This window comes from Manis javanica, chromosome 10 (genome assembly GCF_040802235.1).
Source record: "Manis javanica isolate MJ-LG chromosome 10, MJ_LKY, whole genome shotgun sequence".
Classification (NCBI taxonomy): Eukaryota; Metazoa; Chordata; class Mammalia; order Pholidota; family Manidae; genus Manis; species Manis javanica.
Window position 1 is genome coordinate 75,952,365 of NC_133165.1, and position 21,873 is coordinate 75,974,237.

The window sequence follows — 21,873 nt, forward strand, 5'->3', positions numbered from 1 at the left end:
TTTTGAACTGGAATGAGACAAAAAGAGAAAAGGCCAAGTCATCTGGTCTAAGTTTCATCTTTTCTTTTTAAATTAAGATAATAAAACCCTTCAGTTATATATATACATATATATATATATAAATATATAAATACAGTATGTAAAGTTTATTCAACTATTTGAAAGCCTCTTTTCTCCTAAAAGAGAAATGTTCTAAGAAAATACAACAAACTAGGACCCTATAAACAGAAAAAAATACATGATGGAATTATTTTAATAGCCAGCTGAGTCTGGTGTAGATGATGTTTACATGTTTTCCCACCATACAATTACATACATGAATTGATTCACATTCATATAAGAACACAGAAGCACTGGGGGTGGGGGTCATGCATACACATATTTTAATCTGTTTTTACTTTTATTTTTTACCTTATAGCTTATCTCCCATTAAATGGAAAAGCTTTCTACCATTATTAGAAACATGAAGTATAGAGACACAAATATTTTATTCATTATTCAAGGACATTGTATTAGAAAGCTGTGTATCTATAGGAGAGGAAATAAGAACAAGTTAGAATATTAGTGATAACACAGTATTCAAGGGAAGAGATGATGCACCAATGAGTTCATAAAGTGAAGAGAAAAAAATTGTTAGAAGCAAAGTAATAAATGTCAAAAGCTGCTGTTAAACAAAGGCTGCCCTTTATGGATCTCATAAGATTAAAAAAAAGTCTACTGGTAACTCTGGAATGATTACTGCAATGTAATTTCTATCTACAGACTTCATTGTATTTTGTTGGATATCTACTTTTATTCCTATAATGGAATCTGAGGTCAAATAATACTACAATAACAGATAAATAAAAAATTCAATTCTGAGTAACTTAGAAAACTCATACCAATCAAATATCTCTTGCTACTTCCATGCTTTTTTCTTTAGAAAATTCTGTTGCAATATCTATTTGGAATGCATATACAAACTACACATTGGTTTAGCAAAATATATCACAAATATTCGTTTGGAAAAATGAAAACAAATTATTTTTGATACAATTAGTTTTTTTATTAAATGATTAAATTGTGTAAGACCAGGCAGGGCAAATGCAGGGTTATCTTCCTTTCAATGGAAATCAGATTAAAATTTTATCTTTATACATGAATCCACAATTTTTTTTGAAGTTTAAGTGTGTGCATACCTGTAGCTTTATTAAATAAGGAAAATATTTTAATTCTGTATTAGTGAGTTTTGTAAAGAAAAGATATAGCAATATATATGCTTTCATTTCCTGACTCACAAAATTATCAAATGGATTAATGAGACATTTGGATTAAGAACAAGATTTGAAAAATTTTAGTGTGTGTATGTCCTGAATTTGGCATAGGTAGTGATAGAAAATTATATAACTAATGAATCCATCAGATAGTTAACACCAAAGTCATTTTTAAATTATTAAAATTTCTCAGGAATATTTGTATTAATACCTAATCTTCAAATTTTTATTTAAACATCTGGAGACATGACATGATCACAATATTAATTGCATTTATAATCAGATTTGATGTATGGATTTGTTCTATATGATAGTTCTGTAAGTATTTTATTGAAGAAGTAAATGTCAAAATGTTGGTTGGTATATATGGATCACACATATTGCCTGTGATCTCAAACTGTGGTAATGAACTTGGCATTATATTCCATTAAGATCATTATTGTTCTCCATTTCTCCATTTTATTAATTGAAATACCCATTTCTTATAGGCCAATGGAATAAATAACAAATCTTTAGTAATGAGCATATTTGACAAAATTGTTGATTCAATGACAACTGGATGGTAACTGCCACTGTACAAATTTGATAATTTGGAGCCAGAGTTATATGAGTTTGTTTTCAAATTAAGCAACAATATTTTGAAAGTTTTATAAAAATTGTTTCCAATTTATAAGGTATTGTGGCCATGACATAATTTCCTATTTTGCTGAAATAATATCTTGATTATGAGACATTAAATGTCAAGTCATTTTTATTTGAATTCTTTGGAGGAGGTACTAATCACTTAAAACAATAATTCTATAAAATCTATATAGAACTCTGGCACTTGTTACAACACAACCCTAGGGTCTACTTTGAAGCTAGTGGATTTACTTTCTTTACAATAAATATTACCTATAAACACAGTATGAAATAGTATCTAAACACCAATAATGAAAAGTTGCTAAAGGACAATGAATGACCCATGGATGACTTATCACTACATATCAATTAGATACTGACTGTGTTCCCAAAGGGTCTCAAAAATACAATTCAAGACTAATAAAAAGTGGGAGAGATAAAACAACATAATTGAAAAAATATGGAAAATTGATAAATATTTAAAACTGGTAATGGTCATGTGCCTCAGAGGTCAACTAATCTTTCTCTCTCTGAGGATGTTTCAGTTTTGTTTTTTTTTAAATCTACATAACCTTTACTTGATAATGGGGGGAATCTAGTAACCACAACATTGCTCATGTGATTTTATATTAATAATACCAAAAAAGAAAAATCTACATAACCTTTTTTTGAGAATAGTGTTAGATTTACAGAAAAGTTGTGAAGGTAGTACAGAGAATTCCAATACCCATACCCATATTTCCTTGGTAATTAGTGTCATATATTTGTCACAGTTGACCCAATATTGTTACATTATTAACTAAAGCCCATAGTTTATTGAAATAGCCTTAGCTTTTATCTAGTGTCCTTTTTCTGTTCCAGCATCTCACCCAGTATACCATATAATATTTCCTTGTTTTGTTTCTTTAGGCTGTCTTGACTGTGAAGTTTCTCAGACCTTCCTTGTTTTTGATGACCTTGACACTTGTGAGGTATACCAGGTAGGTGTTCTGTGGAATGTCCCTCTACTGGAATTTGTCTGATATTTTCCTTGTGATTAAACTGAGGTTATATGTTTTGGGGAGGGGGATCACAGAGGTAAAGTACCATATTTATTATAATATATCAAGAGACCATCTTATCAACATGACTTATCACTGTTAATTCTGACCTTGATCATCTGGCTGAGATAGTGTTTGTCAGCTTTCCCCACTGCAAAGTTACTCTGCCCTTCTCCCATATTGTAATCTTTGAAAAGAAGTTACCATGCATAGCCTATACCTGAGGAACAGGGAGTTATGTTCCTCCTCCTTGAGGGCAGGGTACCTATATAAATTTTTTAAATTGTCTATACTCATTTATTTATTCACTCAGCCATATATTTACATCATACGGATTCATTGATATTTATTTTAAATTTCGAGCTCTAGTCCAAAACTATATTTTCATGCTTAATTTGTTCCTCTACCTTTGGGAAACCATTTTGTTGGTCTCTGTATCCCTTTAATATACCACCACTGTTATTGCATGAATTGTGTCCACCCCAAATTCATACGTGGAGGTCCTAATTTAATAGGACAGTGCCCCTCTATAGGAAGAGGAAAATATACCAGAAAGAACTCTCTCTCCATCTCTATTTGCACGCAATGGAAAGGCCACATGAGGACACAGTGACAACTTGGCTTCTACAAGCCAGGAAGAGAGTCTCATCAGAAACCAGCCCTCATGGCACCTTCATCTTTGACTTGCAACCTCTAGAACTGGGAGAAAATTAATTTTTGTTGTTTAAGACACCCAGTCTGTGGTATTTTGTTATAGTATCTCTAGCAGATTAATATACCCATCATTGTGGATTTTTTTTCCTTTTGAACACTTCTTACTTTCCAGCATTAAAAAAAAATACTCCAGGCTCATCTTGTATATTCTTATTCCAATCCCAGAATAATGCATTTCTCCAGGGAGGCCTGGTTCCTTTTATTGGAAAATAGTATCAGAAACCTACATCTCAGTGTAGTATTTCTCTTTTGACTAGGGAAAAGTAGACACATAAAAGACACTTGAAAAATATGCAGAGTCTAAGCTTTGACAACAAAATCATTTCTTAAAATAAGCTAAAATGGAGGCGGAGCCAGGATGGCGGCGTGAGTAGAGCAGTGGAAATCTCCTCCCAAAAACACATAGAGCTATGAAAATATAACAAAGAAAAATCTTCCTAAAATAGAGACCACAGGACACAGGACAACATCCAGACCACATCCACACCTGCAAGGAACCAGCGCCTTGCGAAGGGGGTAAGATACAAGCCCCGGCCCGGCGGGACCCGAACGCCCCTCCCCCCGGCTCCCGGCGGGTGGAGAGAAACCGGAGCGGTTTTTTTTTTTTTCTTGGTGAGCGCTTTTTGGAAGCCTTAGAGGGACGGGCCCCCGTTGCTGGGGAGGCAGGGTGGTGGGACCGGTGAGCAGGTGCCTGGGAACGGCGTCGGAGGACAAAGAATATCCCGCGTTTCTCCCTGCGGGACAAGCGGGCGGGTGCCTGAGACCAGTGCCTGAGGACGGAGGAGGTCGCACGTTTTTCCTTTTTTTTTTTTTCCTCTCTTTTTGGCGAGCGCTTTTTGGAAGCCTTGAAGGGACGGGGACCCCAGTGCTAGGGAGGCAGGGTGGCGGGACTGGTGAGTGGGTGCCTGGGACCGGCGCCTGAGGACAAAGAATATCCCACGTTTTTCCCTGCGGGACCGGTGGGCGGGTGCCTGAGACCGGCACTTGAGGACAGAGGAAATCGCGCGTTTTTCCCCTTTTTTTTTTCCTTTTCTGCGAGTGCTTTTTGGAAGCCTAAAAGGGACAGGGACCCCGGTGCTAGGGAGGCAGGGCGGCGGGACTGGTGAGCGGGTGCCTGGGACCGGCACCTGAGGACAAAGTATATCCCACGTTTTTCCCTGTGGGACCGGTGGGTGGGTGCCTGAGACCGGCACCTGAGGATGGAAGAAATCGCGTGTTTTTCCCCTTTTTTTCTCTCTTTTTGGTGAGTGCTTTTTGGAAGCCTTGAAGGGACAGGGACCCCGGTGCTAGGGAGGCAGGGCGGCGGGACTGGTGAGTGGGTGCCTGGGACCAGTGCCTGAGGACAAAGAATATCGAGCGTTGTTTCCCTGCGGGACCGGTGGGTGGGTGCTTTTTGGAAACCTTGAAAGGACAGGGACCCTGGTGCTAGGGAGACAGGGCAGCAGGACCAGTGAGCGGGTGCCTGGGACCGGCAACTGAGGAAAAAAAAAAAAAAATCGCTTGTTTTTTCCTTTTTTTTTTCTTTCTTTCTGTTCCCTCTCTCATTGTTGCTGTTGTTGTTTTGGTTTGGAGAGTGCTTTTTGGAAGTCTTAAAGGGGCAGGACAGGTCACTTAGACCAGAGGCAGGGAATCTGGGGATCTCTGGGCACTCTAACCCCCTGGGCAGCAGGGAGCACAGAGGCCCCTTACGGAGATAAATAGCCTCCTGGCCGCTCCCCATCCAACGGGGCTCCACCATTTTGGAGGAACAGCCCCAGCCAGGCCAAGCCCACAGCAACAGCGGAGATAAACCCCAAAGCAACTGGGCGGGAAGCAGAAGCCCTGTCTGCGCACAGCTGCCCAGCACAAGCAACTAGAGGTTGCTAGTCTCCCAGGAAAAGGCTACAAACCAACAAGAAGGGAAGCTCTTCCAGCAGTCACTTGTACGAGCTCTGCAAACTATCTCTATCACCATGAAAAGGCAAAACTACAGGCAGACAAAGATCACAGAGACAACACCTGAGAAGGAGACAGACCTAACTAGTCCTCCTGAAAAAGAATTCAAAATAAAAATCATGAACATGCTGACAGAGATGCAGAGAAAAATGCAAGAGCAATGGGATGAGATGCAGAGAAAAATGCAAGAGCAGTGGGATGAGATGCAGAGAAAAATGCAAGAGCAGTGGGATGAAGTCCGGAAGGAGATCACAGATGTCAGGAAAGAGATCACAGAAGTGAAACAATCCCTGGAAGGATTTATAAGCAGAATGGATAAGATGCAAGAGGCCATTGAAGGAATAGAAGCCAGAGAACAGGAACGTATAGAAGCTGACATAGAGAGAGATAAAAGGATCTCCAGGAATGAAACAACACTAAGAGAAATATGTGACCAATACAAAAGGAAAAACATTCGTATTATAGGGATACCAGAAGAGGAAGAAAGAGGAAAAGGGATAGAAAGTGTCTTTGAAGAAATAATTGCTGAAAACTTCCCCAAACTGGGGGAGGAAATAATCGAACAGACCATGGAATTACACAGAACTCCCAACAGAAAGGATCCAAGGAGGACAACACCAAGACACATAATAATTAAAATGGCAAGGATCAAGGACAAGGAAAGAGTTTTAAAGGCAGCTAGAGAGAAAAAGGTCACCTATAAAGGAAAACCAATCAGGCTAACATCAGACTTCTCAACAGAAACCCTGCAGGCCAGAAGAGAATGGCATGATATACTTAATGCAATGAAACAGAAGGGCCTTGAACCAAGGATACTGTATCCAGCACGACTATCATTTAAATATGATGGCGGGATTAAACAATTCCCAGACAAGCAAAAGCTGAGGGAATTTGCTTCCCACAAACCACCTCTACAGGGCATCATACAGGGACTGCTCTAGATGGGAGCACCCCTAAGAAGAGCACAGAACAAAACACACAACATATGAAGAATGGAGGAGGAGGAATAAGAAGGGAGAGAAGAAAAGAATCTCCAGACAGTGTATATAACAGCTCAATAAGTGAGCTAAGTTACGCAGTAAGATACTAAAGAAGCTAACCTTGAACCTTTGGTAACCACGAATCTAAAGCCTGAAATGGCAATAAGTACATATCTCTCACTAGTCACCCTAAATGTAAATGGACTTAATGCACCAATCAAAAGACATAGAGTAATAGAATGGATAAAAAAGCAAGACCCATCTATATGCTGCTTACAAGAAACTCACCTTAAACCCAAAGATAAGCATAGACTAAAAGTCAAGGGATGGAAAAACATATTTCAGGCAAACAACAGTGAGAAGAAAGCAGGGGTTGCAGTACTAATATCAGACAAAATAGACTTCAAAACAAAGAAAGTAACAAGAGATAAAGAAGGCCACTACATAATGATAAAGGGCTCAGTCCAACAAGAGGATATAACCATTCTAAATATATATGCACCCAATACAGGAGCACCAGCATATGTGAAGCAAATACTAACAGAACTAAAGAGGGAAATAGACTGCAATGCATTCATTGTAGGAGACTTCAACACACCACTCACCCCAAAGGATAGATCCACCGGGCAGAAAATAAGTAAGGACACACAGGCACTGAACAACACACTAGAACAGATGGACCTAATAGACATATATAGAACTCTACATCCAAAAGCAACAGGATATACATTCTTCTCAAGTGCACATGGAACATTCTCCAGAATAGACCACATACTAGCTCACAAAAAGAGCCTCAGTAAATTCCAAAATATTGAAATTCTACCAACCAATTTTTCAGACCACAAAGGTATGAAAGTAGAAATAAATTCTACAAAGAAAACAAAAAGGCTCACAAACACATGGAGGCTTAACAACATGCTACTAAATAATCAATGGATCAATGAACAAATCAAAATAGAGATCAAGGAATATATAGAAACAAATGACAACAACAACACTAAGCCCCAACTTCTGTGGGATGCAGCGAAAGCAGTCTTAAGAGGCAAGTATATAGCAATCCAGGCACACTTGAAGAAGGAAGAACAATCCCAAATGAATAGTCTAACATCACAATTATTAAAACTGGAAAAAGAAGAACAAATGAGGCCTAAAGTCAGCAGAAGGAGGGACATAATAAAGATCAGAGAAGAAATAAACAAAATTGAGAAGAATAAAACAATAGCAAAAATCAACGAAACCAAGAGCTGGTTCTTTGAGAAAATAAACAAAATAGATAAGCCTCTAGCCCAACTTATTAAGAGAAAAAGAGAGTCAACACAAATCAACATAATCAGAAATGAGAATGGAAAAATCACGACAGACTCCACAGAAATACAAAGAATTATTAAAGACTACTATGAAAACCTATATGCCAACAAGCTGGAAAACCTAGAAGAAATGGACAACTTCCTAGAAAAATACAACCTCCCAAGACTGACCAAGGAAGAAACACAAAAGTTAAACAAACCAATTACAAGCAAAGAAATTGAAACAGTAATCAAAAAACTACCCAAGAACAAAACCCAAGGGCCGGACGGATTTACCTCGGAATTTTATCAGACACACAGAGAAGACATAATACCCATTCTCCTTAAAGTGTTCCACAAAATAGAAGAAGAGGGAATACTCCCAAACTCATTCTATGAAGCGAACATCACCCTAATACCAAAACCAGGAAAAGACCCCACCAAAAAAGAAAATTACAGACCAATATCCCTGATGAATGTAGATGCAAAAATACTCAATAAAATATTAGCAAACAGAATTCAACAGTATATCAAAAGGATCATACACCATGACCAAGTGGGGTTCATCCCAGGGATGCAAGGATGGTACAACATTCGAAAATCCATCAACATCATCCACCACATCAACAAAAAGAAAGACAAAAACCACATGATCATCTCCATAGATGCTGAAAAGCATTTGACAAAATTCAACATCCATTCATGATAAAAAGTCTCAGCAAAATGGGAATAGAGGGCAAGTACCTCAACATAATAAAGGCCATATATGAGAAACCCACAGCCAGCATTATACTGAACAGCGAGAAGCTGAAAGCATTTCCACTGAGATCGGGAACCAGACAGGGATGCCCACTCTCCCCACTGTTATTTAACATAGTACTGGAGGTCCTAGCCACGGCAATCAGACAAAACAAAGAAATACAAGGAATCCAGATTGGTAAAGAAGAAGTTAAACTGTCACTATTTGCAGATGATATGATACTGTACATAAAAAACCCTAAAGACTCCACTCCAAAACTACTAGAACTGATATCGGAATACAGCAAAGTTGCAGGATACAAAATTAACACACAGAAATCTGTAGCTTTCCTATACACTAACAACGAATCAGTAGAAAGAGAAATCAGGAAAACAATTCCATTCACCATTGCATCAAAAAGAATAAAATACCTAGGAATAAACCTAACCAAAGAAGTGAAAGACTTATACTCTGAAAACTACAAGTCACTCTTAAGAGAAATTAAAGGGGACACTAATAAATGGAAACTCATCCCATGCTCATGGCTAGGAAGAATTAATATCGTCAAAATGGCCATCCTGCCCAAAGCAATATACAGATTCGATGCAATCCCTCTCAAATTACCAGCAACATTCTTCAATGAATTGGAACAAATAATTCAAAAATTCATATGGAAACACCAAAGACCCCGAATAGCCAAAGCAATCCTGAAAAAGAAGAATAAAGTAGGGGGGATCTCACTCCCCAACTTCAAGCTCTACTACAAAGCCATAGTAATCAAGACAATTTGGTACTGGCACAAGAACAGAGCCACAGACCAGTGGAACAGATTAGAGACCCCAGAAATTAACCCAAACATATATGGTCAATTAATATTTGATAAAGGAGCCATGGACATACAATGGCAAAATGACAGTCTCTTCAACAGATGGTGCTGGCAAAACTGGACAGCTACATGTAGGAGAATGAAACTGGACCATTGTCTAAACCCATATACAAAGGTAAACTCAAAATGGATCAAAGACCTGAATGTAAGTCATGAAACCATTAAACTCTTGGAAAAAAACATAGGCAAAAACCTCTTAGACATAAACATGAGTGATCTCTTCTTGAACATATCTCCCCGGGCAAGGAAAACAACAGCAAAAATGAGCAAGTGGGACTACATTAAGCTGAAAAGCTTCTGTACAGCGAAAGACACCATCAATAGAACAAAAAGGAACCCTACAGTATGGGAGAATATATTTGAAAATGACAGATCCGATAAAGGCTTGACGTCCAGAATATATAAAGAACTCACACGCCTCAACAAACAAAAAACAAATAACCCAATTAAAAAATGGGCAGAGGAACTGAACAGACAGTTCTCCAAAAAAGAAATACAGATGGCCAAGAGACACATGAAAAGATGCTCCACATCACTAATTATCAGAGAAATGCAAATTAAAACTACAATGACGTATCACCTCACACCAGTAAGGATAGCTGCCATCCAAAAGACAAACAACAACAAATGTTGGCGAGGCTGTGGAGAAAGGGGAACCCTCCTACACTGCTGGTGGGAATGTAAATTAGTTCAACCATTGTGGAAAGCAGTATGGAGGTGCATCAAAATGCTCAAAACAGACCTACCATTTGACCCAGGAATTCCACTCCTAGGAATTTACCCTAAGAACACAGCAATCAAGTTTGAGAAAGACAGATGCACTCCTATGTTTATCGCAGCACTATTTACAATAGCCAAGAATTGGAAGCAACCTAAATGTCCATCGGTAGATGAATGGATAAAGAAGATGTGGTACATATACACAATGGAATACTACTCAGCCATAAGAAGTGGAAAAATCCAACCATTTGCAGCAACATGGATGGAGCTGGAGAGTATTATGCTCAGTGAAATAAGCCAAGCGGAGAAAGAGAAATACCAAATGATGTCACTCATCTGAGGAGTATAGGAACAAAGGAAAAACTGAAGGAACAAAACAGCAGTGGAATTACAGAACCCAAAAATGGACTAACAGGTACCAAAGGGAAAGGAACTGGGAGGATGGGTGGGCAGGGAGGGATAAGGGGGGGGAAGAAGAACGGGGGTATTAAGATTAGCATGCATGGGGGGGAGGGAACAAGGGGAGGGTGGGCTGCACAACACAGAGAGGACAAGTAGTGACTCTACAACATTTTGCTAAGCTGATGGACAGTAACCGTAATGTGGTTGTTAGGGGGGACCTGATATAGGGGAGAGCATAGTTAACATAGTGTTCTTCATGTAAGTGTAGATTAAAAATTAAAAAAAAAAAAAAAAAAGAAAGAAAGAAAGAAAGAAAAGGGGGATTACTCCTTAACAGGATAAAACTATTGGTAAATCAAAGATCAACGCATGCTTTAAATATCCTTAATTTTGATCACTTAAAGGGTGTCAGATGATCAGCTATGGAGGTACTCTTTTCTGATAATATTCCTTTCTCTTAATTTAAAAAAAAAAAAAAAAAAAAAGCAGTTACTGTGTGCTGACCTCCAATGAGTTCTGCACAGCAGTGGTATAGAGGGCATGTCAAAGTGTGGGCAAAGGGTCTCTTTGTTTCTATGCAGAAGATCAAGGCCTAGCTTGGATACCCAGAAAATGAACCAAGATACGATAAGAGGAGGAGCTTCCGGCATCAGCACTCTCTGGAGGACTTGTGCCGGGGGATGATCATCAAAAAGCCTCCACAGGGATCCGGACGATGCTGCGGTTGTGGCTGCATCCAGCCCACCGTCTCCTGGACTTGCCATAAGAATGAGGAGGGAGATGTCTAGGCTGGCATGTGCATACAGTGAGACAACGAATTTGACCGGATCTGTACTGTTGGAACTCAACCAGGAGTTGGGAGGGGTGCAAGTTGTAGCACCCCAAAATCTCATGACTATAGACTATCTATGGTTAAAAGAACATATGGGATGTGAACAGATCCCAGAAATGGGCTGCTTTAATTTGTCTGATGGTTCAAGTACAGTTGGACAATATCCATCATATCATAGATAAATTTTCACAAATGCCTATGGTGCCTAACTGGTTTTCTTGGCTTCACTGGAGATGGATGGTAATTACAGATTTGCTTTGTTTATGTCACCGTATTCCTATTATGTTAATATGTGTGTGCAAATTAGTTAGTAGTTTAAAACCTATACATACTTAAGGTACTATACAAGAAGATATGTCAAAGAAATAATCAATCCTCCCAAGTTTCCTTCATATGCTACATCTATAGCTTTTCTTCTTCCTTCCTAATTACAACCCTTAAATAGAATTCGTGCTTCAGATCGAATTTACCGAGTATCATAATTCCTCCAGGTGGTAAAGATACCTCGAGAGAAGTGCTGGGCATAGAAGCCACAGGGCATAAATCTGCAAAGAAGTAAAAAGCTAACCTTTGCAAACAATATGGCTTCTCTCTCACTTACCAACTTTACATTTCCCTGTATGGCCCCGGAAGATGACTGGTTAGCCAGAGACGGGTAAGATTCCTCAAGGGAGGAACAACCTAAGACAGGCACAGTCGCAGGGGGGCCATCAGGTGAGAATTTGGGGATCAACAGAGGTGAGGCTCAGAACCTCACCCCCCCTGCTTTGAGAGAAATCTTCTGCATCCATGGATGTGTTGCTGTCCTTGTCTAGCCTGGATTAATACTTAGTCCATAGGCACACACCTGATCATCTGATCATCTACATTTGCCTTCTTACAGCACTAAACTATGTTTTCTACCTTTATCTTGCATCTACCTACCACTTCAGCATTTTATTAAAAATAAAAATAATAATAATAATAGAGAGAGAAATGTGGGATCAACATATAAATCAAGTACAAAAATCAAACGAATATTCATATTTGACCTGATTGTTTATAGGTCATATTGCATGATCAAAACCGAAAGTTTCTGTGATGACTGCCCTTGTACTGTTCACCATGTAAGAATTTATTCACTATGTAAGAATTTGTTCACCATGTAAGAACTTGTTCGTTATGCTTCAGAAGATTGGAGACTGACGAGAATTAGGCTTGAGATGGATTAATGATTGTACATTGAGCGTTGACCCCCCTATACTGAATTTTATTGTTGTTAACAACCATTTGATCAATAAATATGAGAGATGCCCTCTCAAAAAAAAAAAAAAAAAAAAAGCTAAAATGAACTGCAGTAATTAATATAAGCAACTAAGTAATAAAAAATTAGGGAAGAGAGATACACATAAATATCTTAGGAATACAATATTGCACTTGCTCTAAAAAATCATTTTCTTTGTCTAAACTAATTGAAATTACCTTCAAATGTAGTCTTAGGCAAACTATTACTTGGGATTTCATGATTTCTTTCTTTTGTTTTTTTGTTTTTTCTGGAGGTAAGTTTCCCAGAGATATCAGACAAATACACATCCTGTTTAAGTTTAAGTTAGCAAAATATCTTTTGTTAAGTGACATGAGATATTAAATATTTCCTAAAATATTACAGGCCAGAATCAGAATGTATTAAGAGTTACTATAAAGTCAAGATAGTTTTAAAATATCTTAATTAAGGTGTGTCATACATAGCAATAAAATGACAAGAATATACTATTCTTAATCACAGCCAAATACATTTCTTTCTTTCTTCCTTCCTTCTTTTCTTTCTCATCTATCTACCTACCTACATATCTAAAACTACACCACAGAACAAAATAAAGATCATTTCCTGCTCATGTTCCTATTGAGTCAATCCCTAATCCCAATACCTAATCCTTTCTATAAACTCTATGCTGACACCTATCACTATTCATAAATTATACTCATTTTATGCTATGCAAATGGAATTATACTATATGCATCCTTTTGTGTCTGGCTTCTATCACACAAGATATTTCATTTGAGATTCATCTATGTTGTTGGATTTGTCAGTTCTTTAATTTTTATAGTTATGTAGTTATATCTCCATAGTATCTGTTGTATAGATATACTACAACAATTTTTAGAAGACTATTTTCTTTTTTAATAGATATTTTGTTTTCAGAGTTTGGTTTTTAACAAATAAAACAACTATGACTATCCTCTTACTTGGATTTTGGTGGACATAGACACTATCAAGAACCATAAAGGTCTGAGATTTTAACTTTCTTACAATTTTATAAATTTGGCTGTCATAGTTTCATGGGTCAGAGATGAAGGACAGCTTGTTAATTGCAACAGAACAGTAGACAGAATATTAGCATACTGCATTGGTTCTCTGAGTCCCAATTCCTACAGAGCAACACAAAGAGGACTAGTTGACAACTGTACATGGAATGGATTGTGTTACAGGAAAAGAACTCTAAGCTTAGGGAACTCAAATATTTTATAATGAGCAATAGCCTTGCAGGTACATTGCTTTAGAAGGAGACTTTTTTCTTATTCTTATACTGGATAGTAAGAATGACTATCAATCCTTCAGAAGACATTGTCTTCCAAGGCTAGTTACAATACTAATAACCCTTAGATAGTCTAGGCCAAAGCGAAGGTGATAGAGAAACAAGGGTGGATATAGTTGAAGAAAACAATTCTCCTATTGTCTCTTTCACTGGTATATATCTTGCACTTGGCTTCTGGTAAATTACCTGGCAATTAACCTGACCAACAGAGAATGGGACCAAGCCTGGCATTTAATTAAAGCCACTATATACTAGACAAACAGCAGGATGACACAAAATGTCATATTGACTTCAATCTGGACACTCACGCACATAGCAGAACAATTCTCGTAACTATTAATGTCTTTAGAACACCAGGTGGCTTTCTCCTTAAGTTTTTGTTTTATCTCCTCCACTTGGCCCATGCATTAAAGCCCAAGATCTAGCAGTATATATTAGTGATTGCAAAACCTCTACCTCAATCCACAAGGAGGAAATCTAGGGCAATTCTATGATCCATAACAACATTAGACAGTTGGTGGAGACTGATGTGAACACTTTTCAAGGAGGAATCTTTGTTTCTCCTGGAAAAAATTTTGTACCACCTTTGCTAAATAGAGTATGGAAATTGCCTGCAGAGTGGTTATAAATAACAAGGTAGTTATCTGAGTTAGTTTTTCCTTTGGAAAGGTCCCTTGAGCAACCAAGGGAGGCCTCATTTTGGTGCAATTTCTGTAGTTGTTGGAGGGTTACACAATCTATGAGTAAAGTCTTCTTAAGAAATTGAATAACTCTTATGACTTCATCTAGGAAAAAATTCACTGCCTTCAGAAGGTGGAGGAAAATTAATGTCTGACTTCCACACAAGAAATATAATACCATGGCATAGATGATGCCAATGGAAAGAAAATATTGTTTACAATTGTAGGGGCCTCCCACATAAAGCCGACACCAGTGAGTGTGATAGGTCTACAGTATCTCCAGTGTGTGCTCACCACTGATGAGTAAGACTTTAGGTTCCCAGTTCAGTTCAAATAATTGAGTCTAGTCCTTATTCTGAAGGGACTTCCAGAGGACAATCAAACCAATTTCTTCTCTTTATTCATGCAACCAGCCATATGACATTCTTTTGTCCCACAGAATTACTGAGCAGTGGCTCTGTAAATTGAAAAAACACAGTGCATAAACCTGACAAAGGATGTGTAATGGAGAAAAGATACTGAAAAGCCACTTTGTTATAGAAAATATAAAAATGACTAATAAATACATGGAAAGATATTCAAAGAAATCATTTATTAGTGTAAGCCCAATTAAAACCACAGTGAAATACCACTATATACCCACTAAAATGGAAAAAATACAAAGGTTGGCAATACTAAGTGTTGACAAGGATGTGACTCAACTTAAACTGTCATACATTGCTGGTGGGAGGGTAAGACTGTAAAACTGCTTGGAAGATATTTTGGAAGTTTCTTTTAAAGCTAAATATGTATGTACCCTATTACCCAGCAATCCCATGCCTAAGATTTTACCCAGGAGAAATTAAAGTGTAAGTCTACACAAAAGTCTACATTAATGTCTATATCTTTATTAATAAGAACCAAATGAGAACAATAGAAATATTTTGATGAGTATTTGGTTAAACTGTTTTCTAGTCATAGAGTGGAGTATCATTCAACAATAAAAGACAGTAACTATTTATTCATGCATAATATGCGTAAATCTTAAACACATTAGTTGGGCAAAAGAAACCACATACAAAAGAGGATATACAAGGCGGAGCCAGGATGGCGGTGTGAGTAGAGCAGTGGAAATCTCCTCCCAAAAACACATAGAGCTATGAAAATATAACAAAGAAAAATCTTCCTAAAATAGAGACCACAGGACACAGGACAACATCCAGAGCACATCCACACCTGCAAGGAACCAGCGCCTTGTGAAGGGGGTAAGATACAAGCCCCAGCCCGGCGGGACCCGAGCGCCCCTCCCCCCGGCTCCCGGCGGGTGGAGAGAAACCGGAGTGGTTTTTTTTTTTTCTTTGGCGAGCGCTTTTTGGAAGCCTTAGAGGGACGGGCCCCCGTTGCTGGGGAGGTAGGGTGGCGGGACCGGTGAGCAGGTGCCTGGGAACGGCGCTGGAGGACAAAGAACACCCCGCGTTTCTCCCTGCGGGACCGGCGGGCGGGTGCCTGAGACCGGTGCCTGAGGACGGAGGAGGTCATGCGTTTTTCCCCTTTTTTTTTTTTTTTTCTCTTTTTGGCGAGCGCTTTTTGGAAGCCTTGAAGGGACGGGGACCCCAGTGCTAGGGAGGCAGGGTGGCGGGACTGGTGAGCGGGTGCCTGGGACCGGCGCCTGAGGACAAAGAATATCCCCTGTTTTTCCCTGCGGGACCGGTGGGCGGGTGCCTGAGACCGGCACTTGAGGACAGAGGAAATCGCGCGTTTTCCCCCTTTTTTTTTCTTTTCTGCGAGTGCTTTTTGGAAGCCTAAAAGGAACAGGGACCCCGGTGCTAGGGAGGCAGGGCGGCGGGACTGGTGAGCGGGTGCCTGGGACCGGCACCTGAGGACAAAGAATATCCCGCGTTTTTCCCTGTGGGACCGGTGGGTGGGTGCCTGAGACCGGCACCTGAGGACGGAAGAAATCGCGCGTTTTTCCCCTTTTTTTCTCTCTTTTTGGCGAGTGCTTTTTGGAAGCCTTGAAGGGACAGGGACCCCGGTGCTAGGGAGGCAGGGCGGCAGGACTGGTGAGCGGGTGCCTGGGACCAGTGCCTGAGGACAAAGAATATCGAGCGTTCCTTCCCTGCGGGACCGGTGGGTGGGTGCTTTTTGGAAGCCTTGAAAAGACAGGGACCCTGGTGCTAGGGAGACAGGGCAGCAGGACCAGTGAGCGGGTGCCTGGGACCGGCACCTGAGGACAAAAAAAAAAAAAAAAAAAAAAAATCGCTTGTTTTGTCCTTTTTTTTTTTTTCCATTCTTTCTGTTCCCTCTCTCATTGTTGCTGTTGTTGTTTTGGTTTGGAGAGTGCTTTTTGGAAGTCTTAAAGGGGCAGGACAGGTCACTTAGACCAGAGGCAGGGAATCTGGGGATCTCTGGGCATTCTAACACCCTGGGCAGCAGGGAGCACAGAGGCCCCTTACGGAGATAAATAGCCTCCTGGCCGCTCCCCCTCCAACGGGGCTCCATCATTTTGGAGGAACAGCCCCAGCCAGGCCAAGCCCACAGCAACAGCGGAGATAAACCCCAAAGCAACAGGGCAGGAAGCAGAAGCCCTGTCTGCGCACAGCTGCCCAGCACAAGCAACTAGAGGTCGCTATTCTCCCAGGGAAGCTCTTCCAGCGGTCACTTGTACCAGCTCTGCAAACTATCTCTATCACCATGAAAAGGCAAAACTACAGGCAGACAAAGATCACAGAGACAACACCTGAGAAGGAGACAGACCTAACTAGTCCTCCTGAAAAAGAATTCAAAATAAAAATCATGAACATGCTGACAGAGATGCAGAAAAAAATGCAAGAGCAATGGGATGAGATGCAGAGAAAAATGCAAGAGCAGTGGGATGAGATGCAGAGAAAAATGCAAGAGCAGTGGGATGAAGTCCGGAAGGAGATCACAGATGTCAGGAAAGAGATCACAGAAGTGAAACAATCCCTGGAAGGATTTATAAGCAGAATGGATAAGATGCAAGAGGCCATTGAAGAAATAGAAGCCAGAGAACAGGAACGTATAGAAGCTGACATAGAGAGAGATAAAAGGATCTCCAGGAATGAAACAACACTAAGAGAAATATGTGACCAATACAAAAGGAAAAACATTCGTATTATAGGGATACCAGAAGAGGAAGAAAGAGGAAAAGGGATAGAAAGTGTCTTTGAAGAAATAATTGCTGAAAACTTCCCCAAACTGGGGGAGGAAATAATCGAACAGACCATGGAATTACACAGAACTCCCAACAGAAAGGATCCAGGGACGACAACACCAAGACACATAGTAATTAAAATGGCAAGGATCAAGGACAAGGAAAGAGTTTTAAAGGCAGCTAGAGAGAAAAAGGTCACCTATAAAGGAAAACCAATCAGGCTAACATCAGACTTCTCAACAGAAACCCTACAGGCCAGAAGAGAATGGCATGATATACTTAATGCAATGAAACAGAAGGGCCTTGAACCAAGGATACTGTATCCAGCATGACTATCATTTAAATATGATGGCGGGATTAAACAATTCCCAGACAAGCAAAAGCTGAGGGAATTTGCTTCCCACAAACCACCACTACAGGGCATCCTACAGGGACTGCTCTAGATGGCAGCACCCCTAAAAAGAGCACAGAACAAAACACACAATATATGAAGAATGGAGGAGGAGGAATAAGAAGGGAGAGAAGAAAAGAATCTCCAGACAGTGTATATAACAGCTCAATAAGCAAGCTAAGTTAGGCAGTAAGATACTAAAGAAGCTTACCTTGAACCTTTGGTAACCAGGAATCTAAAGCCTGTAATGGCAATAAGTACATATCTCTCAATAGTCACCCTAAATGTAAATGGACTTAATGCACCAATCAAAAGACATAGAGTAATAGAATGGATAAAAAAGCAAGACCCATCTATATGCTGCTTACAAGGAACTCACCTTAAACCCAAAGATAAGCATAGACTAAAAGTCAAGGGATGGAAAGACATATTTCAGGCAAACAACAGTGAGAAGAAAGCAGGGGTTGCAGTACTAATATCAGACAAAATAGACTTCAAAACAAAGAAAGTAACAAGAGATAAAGAAGGATACTACATAATGATAAAGGGCTCAGTCCAACAAGAGGATATAACCATTCTAAATATATATGCACCCAATACAGGAGCACCAGCATATGTGAAGCAAATACTAACAAAACTAAAGAGGGAAATAGACTGCAATGCATTCATTGTAGGAGACTTCAACACACCACTCACCCCAAAGGATAGATCCACCGGGCAGAAAATAAGTAAAGACACACAGGCACTGAACAACACACTAGAACAGACCTAATAGACATCTATAGAACTTTACATCCAAAAGCAACAGGATATACATTCTTCTCAAGTGCACATGGAACATTCTCCAGAATAGACCACATACTAGCTCACAAAAAGAGCCTCAGTAAATTCCACAATATTGAAATTCTACCAACCAATTTTTCAGACCACAAAGGTATGAAGGTAGAAATAAATTCTACAAAGAAAACAAAAAGGCTCACAAACACATGGAGGCTTAACAACATGCTACTAAATAATCAATGGATCAATGAACAAATCAAAATAGAGATCAAGGAATATATAGAAACAAATGACAACAACAACACTAAGCCCCAACTTCTGTGGGATGCAGCAAAAGCAGTCTTAAGAGGCAAGTATATAGCAATCCAGGCACACTTGAAGAAGGAAGAACAATCCCAAATGAATAGTCTAACATCACAATTATTAAAACTGGAAAAAGAAGAACAAATGAGGCCTAAAGTCAGCAGAAGGAGGGACATAATAAAGATCAGAGAAGAAATAAACAAAATTGAGAAGAATAAAACAATAGCAAAAATCAACGAAACCAAGAGCTGGTTCTTTGAGAAAATAAACAAAATAGATAAGCCTCTAGCCCAACTTATTAAGAGAAAAAGAGAGTCAACACAAATCAACATAATCAGAAATGAGAATGGAAAAATCACGACAGACTCCACAGAAATACAAAGAATTATTAAAGACTACTATGAAAACCTATATGCCAACAAGCTGGAAAACCTAGAAGAAATGGACAACTTCCTAGAAAAATACAACCTCCCAAGACTGACCAAGGAAGAAACACAAAAGTTAAACAAACCAATTACAAGCAAAGAAATTGAAACAGTAATCAAAAAACTACCCAAGAACAAAACCCCGGGGCCGGACAGATTTACCTCGGAATTTTATCAGACACACAGAGAAGACATAATACCCATTCTCCTTAAAGTGTTCCACAAAATAGAAGAAGAGGGAATACTCCCAAACTCATTCTATGAAGCCAACATCACCCTAATACCAAAACCAGGAAAAGACCCCACCAAAAAAGAAAATTACAGACCAATATCCCTGATGAATGTAGATGCAACAATACTCAATAAAATATTAGCAAACAGAATTCAACAGTATATCAAAAGGATCATACACCATGACCAAGTGGGGTTCATCCCAGGGATGCAAGGATGGTACAACATTCGAAAATCCATCAACATCATCCACCACATCAACAAAAAGAAAGACAAAAACCACATGATCATCTCCATAGATGCTGAAAAAGCATTTGACAAAATTCAACATCCATTCATGATAAAAACTCTCAGCAAAATGGGAATAGAGGGCAAGTACTTCAACATAATAAAGGCCATATATGATAAACCCACAGCCAGCATTATACTGAACAGCGAGAAGCTGAAAGCATTTCCACTGAGATCGGGAACCAGACAGGGATGCCCACTCTCCCCACTGTTATTTAACATAGTACTGGAGGTCCTAGCCACGGCAATCAGACAAAACAAAGAAATACAAGGAATCCAGATTGGTAAAGAAGAAGTTAAACTGTCACTATTTGCAGATGATATGATACTGTACATAAAAAACCCTAAAGACTCCACTCCAAAACTACTAGAACTGATATCGGAATACAGCAAAGTTGCAGGATACAAAATCAACACACAGAAATCTGTAGCTTTCCTATACACTAACAACGAATCAATAGAAAGAGAAATCAGGAAAACAATTCCATTCACCATTGCATCAAAAAGAATAAAATACCTAGGAATAAACCTAACCAAAGAAGTGAAAGACTTATACTCTGAAAACTACAAGTCACTCTTAAGAGAAATTAAAGGGGACACTAATAAATGGAAACTCATCCCATGCTCATGGCTAGGAAGAATTAATATCGTCAAAATGGCCATCCTGCCCAAAGCAATATACAGATTTGATGCAATCCCTCTCAAATTACCAGCAACATTCTTCAATGAATTGGAACAAATAATTCAAAAATTCATATGGAAACACCAAAGACCCCGAATAGCCAAAGCAATCCTGAAAAAGAAGAATAAAGTAGGGGGGATCTCACTCCCCAACTTCAAGCTCTACTACAAAGCCATAGTAATCAAGACAATTTGGTACTGGCACAAGAACAGAGCCACAGACCAGTGGAACAGATTAGAGACTCCAGAAATTTACCCAAACAAATATGGTCAATTAATATTTGATAAAGGAGCCATGGACATACAATGGCAAAATGACAGTCTCTTCAACAGATGGTGCTGGCAAAACTGGACAGCTACATGTAGGAGAATGAAACTGGACCATTGTCTAACCCCATATACATAGGTAAACTCAAAATGGATCAAAGACCTGAATGTAAGGCATGAAACCATTAAACTCTTGGAAAAAAACATAGGCAAAAACCTCTTAGACATAAACATGAGTGATCTCTTCTTGAACATATCTCCCCGGGCAAGGAAAACAACAGCAAAAATGAGCAAGTGGGACTACATTAAGCTGAAAAGCTTCTGTACAGCGAAAGACACCATCAATAGAACAAAAAGGAACCCTACAGTATGGGAGAATATATTTGAAAATGACAGATCCGATAAAGGCTTGACGTCCAGAATATATAAAGAGCTCACACACCTCAACAAACAAAAAACAAATAACCCAATTAAAAAATGGGCAGAGGAACTGAACAGACAGTTCTCCAAAAAAGAAATACAGATGGCCAAGAGACACATGAAAAGATGCTCCACATCGTTAATTATCAGAGAAATGCAAATTAAAACTACAATGAGGTATCACCTCACACCAGTAAGGATAGCTGCCATCCAAAAGACAAACAACAACAAATGTTGGCGAGGCTGTGGAGAAAGGGGAACCCTCCTACACT